Below are 3,647 nucleotides of genomic sequence, written 5' to 3'. Positions count from 1 at the left end.
ACTTGACAACCGATCTTGGTGTGTTTACCATCCCCATCACTTCGCGGTTTGGCAAAAAGAGACCGATAGGATAGTTACTAGACTTGCAAAGTATAAGTCCTGGGGTCGATTTGTTCGACTAAAGGCAGCACTCCAGTATGGCCGCAGTCAAATGGCTGTAACAAGTAAAAGAATAAAAGAATAAATGTAAGATAGGCGTAGGAGTGGCTGTGTGGTAAGTAGCTTGTTTACCAACCACATGGTTCCGGGTTAGTCCCACTGCGTGGCACCTTGGGCAAGTTTCTTCTGCTATAGCCTCGGGCCAACCAAAGCCTTGTGAGTGGATTTGGTAGACGGAAACTGAAAGAAGCCCGTCGTATATATGTATGTATATATGTGTGTGGTGTGTGTGTGTGTGTGTGTTTGTGTGTCTGTATTTGTCCCCCAACATCGCTTGACAACCGATGCTGGTGTGTTTACGTCACCGTAACTTAGCGGTTCGGTAAAAGAGACCGATAGAATAAGTACTAGGCTTACAAAGATTAAGTCCTGGGGTTGATTTGCTCGACTAAAGGCGGTGCTCCAGCATGGCCACAGTCAAATGACTGAAACAAGTAAAAGAGTAAAAGAGTATAGGTTAAAATCCAAGTGGTGCCCTTTTGAAGCACATCCGCTTATCGCAGCATCACAATCCAGTATGGAGTTGTTGTGAGGTACATATTTGAGTTGTAGCATTCCGGAAATATTGTTGGCAGAGTTATTCACCTGAAGAAAACGTCCTCCCCACCTGCCCACACAACCAAGATGTAATCAAATTATTCATCAATGAAAAAAAAAAAACCTTTTAAAAAAGAAGGACAGATTAGATAACGAAGTCAGAATGAAGTAATTATGTACCTGAGTAAATGTTCGTTTACTCAGGTACATAATTACAGGACATCTATAATTGTAGGTTGGCTGGATGAGGAAGACTTACCTGGGGGGGCTACACAGGAACATCTAAAACAACAACAGCATCAGCAAAAATCTTCAGGGCGTCCTCTGTTTTTAACCCTTTCGTTACTGTATTTATTTTGAGATGCTCTGTGTTTCTTTCAATTAATTTTAACCCTTTAGTATTTAAACCGGCCATATCCGGCCAAAATAGTTAATCTGGTTTATGTTCAAACTGACCAGATCCAGGCTCTCACACCTACCCTACAATGTTATTCTACATTAAGTAATTACACCATCAAGATCTTGAAGATATGAGATAATGCATGATTAATTCAAATCAATGGGAATCAATAAGCATTATGTTTGATGGAATAATCTGAACGCTAAAGGGTTAAATATAACAAAGAATTTAGTAAAATAACTTAGTTATCATAGGCAGATGGACATTAGAAGCAGTTGGAAGGGTGTGGATTGAAGGAAATTTAGGCTATTATTTCTAGCATATAGAGTGACCACATTGAGGTCTCCTTCTCTCATGTTTTCTGCTGATTATTTTTCTTCTTAACCCTTTCGTAACTGCATTTATTTTGAGATGCTCTGTGTTTCTTTCAATTAATTTAAATATAACAAAGAATTTAGTAAAATAACTTAGTTATCATTCAGCCAGTGTTAGGAATATAAATTGTGACTAAGGTTTGGGGGAAGATTTTAATTTAAAACTTATGAAAACAGGACATTTGTACTACAGTGCCCAGAGGCAGTTTCAGCTGGGTTGGTATTGAAAGGGTTAAAAACATCTCTACATTTGGGCAGATGGACATTAGAAGCAGTTGAAAGGGTGTGGATTGAAGGAAATTTAGGCTATTATTTCCAGCATTTAGAGTGACCACATTGAGGTCTCCTCTCATGTCTTCTGCTGATTATTTTTCTTCTTAAGCCTTTTGTTACCATATTTCTGTTGAGATGCTCACTGTTTCTTTCAATTACTTTAAATATAACAAAGAATTTAGTAAAATAACTTAGTTATCATTCAGCTAGTGTTAGGAACATAAATTGTGTCTAAGGTTGGTGGAAGATTTTAATTCAAAACTTCTGAAAACAAGACATTTGTACTCAAGAGCAGGGGTGGTTTCAGCTGAGTTGGTATTGAAAGGGTTAAAAACACCTCTACATTTAGGCAGATGGACATTAGAAGCAGTTGAAAGGGTGTGGATTGAAGGAAATTTAGGCTATTATTCAGCATTTAGAGTGACCACATTGAGGTCTCCTCTCATGTCTTCTGCTGATTATTTTTCTTCTTAAGCCTTTTGTTACCATATTTCTGTTGAGATGCTCACTGTTTCTTTCAATTACTTAAAATAACAAAGAATTTAGTAAATACTTAGTTATCATTCAGCTAGTGTTAGGAACATAAATTGTGTCTAAGGTTTGGTGGAAGATTTTAATTCAAAACTTCTGAAAACAAGACATTTGTACTCAGAGCCAGGGGTGGTTTCAGCTGAGTTGGTATTGAAAGGGTTAAAAACACCTCTACATTTAGGCAGATGGACATTAGAAGCAGTTGAAAGGGTGTGGATTGAAGGAAATTTAGGCTATTATTTCTAGCATATAGATTGACCACATTGAGGTCTCCTTCTCTCATGTTTTCTGCTGATTATTTTTCTTCTTAACCCTTTTGTTACCATATTTCTGTTGAGATGCTCTGAGTTTCTTTTAATTAATTTTAAATATAACAAAGAATTTTGTAAAATAACTTAGTTACCATTCAGCTGGTGTTAGGAACATAAATTGTGACTAAGGTTTGGTGGAAGATTTTAATTCAGAACTTATGAAAACAAGACATTTGTACAACAGAGCCCAGAGCCAGTTTCAGCTGGGTTGGTAACGAAAGGGTTAAACTACCACCATCATCATCAACATCGCTATGAATACCCTCTTCTTCCTCCTCCTCATCATCATGATTACCTGGCTCCTGGCCCTCTTGACTGATACACTGATGCTTGCTAAGGCGATTTTCATCTGATCCTTGAAATCTTCTTATTTCTTTATTGCCCACAAGGGGCTAAACATAGAGGGGACAAACAAGAACAGACAAAGGGATTAAGTCGATTACATCGACCCCAGTGCGTAACTGGTACTTAATTTATCAACCCCGAAAGGATGAAAGGCAAAGTCGACCTCGGCAGAATTTGAACTCAGAACGCAGCGGCGGACGAAATACAGCTAAGCATTTCGCCCGGCTTGCTAACGTTTCTGCCAACTCGCCGCCTTGAAATCTTCTGACTGACTGACACGGTAGGGGCCGAAGTGAGAAGGAGGAATGACGATGACTGTCTTTGTGTATGTGGCGATGAGAGGGGTAGCGAGAGGAGGAGAAGTTTCTTGTGAATTGTTAGGGTTCTCGGGAGCAACACCCGAGCTTTATTAGGGAATAGGTCCCTCAACAGCAGGGGGCGACAACGACTTCACCATGTGGGCCCTTAATGTTGGATGATGTGTGCATGTGACATTTAGAGTGGGGACTGCAACAGGTTAGGGGCTGACTGTCAACCACAAAGACGACAACACGTCAAGACGTATGACATATAGGTACGTATACATGAAATACATATACAAATTCTCATTATATATGCATACACATAAAATCCGCTACATTCAGTGTCCATGATTAACTACCGACATACATCATCATCATCTACATCATCATCATCATCATCATCATCATCCTCCTC

General features: G+C 39.1%; 1 long non-coding RNA gene across 1 annotated transcript; it reads left to right on the top strand.

The window, feature by feature from the left end:
- Positions 1-1,913: 1,913 nt before the first annotated feature.
- On the top strand, positions 1,914-2,424 carry LOC118761902. The gene is made up of 2 exons (XR_004997726.1): positions 1,914-1,979; positions 2,342-2,424. It is a non-coding gene; the product is annotated as an uncharacterized LOC118761902 (long non-coding RNA).
- Positions 2,425-3,647: the final 1,223 nt, after the last annotated feature.

The sequence above is a fragment of the Octopus sinensis genome, unplaced genomic scaffold (genome assembly GCF_006345805.1).
Source record: "Octopus sinensis unplaced genomic scaffold, ASM634580v1 Contig18548, whole genome shotgun sequence".
In the NCBI taxonomy this organism is placed as follows: Eukaryota; Metazoa; Mollusca; class Cephalopoda; order Octopoda; family Octopodidae; genus Octopus; species Octopus sinensis.
The sequence above is the reverse complement of the archived record's forward strand: the minus strand, read 5'-3'. Positions and strand labels throughout refer to the sequence as shown.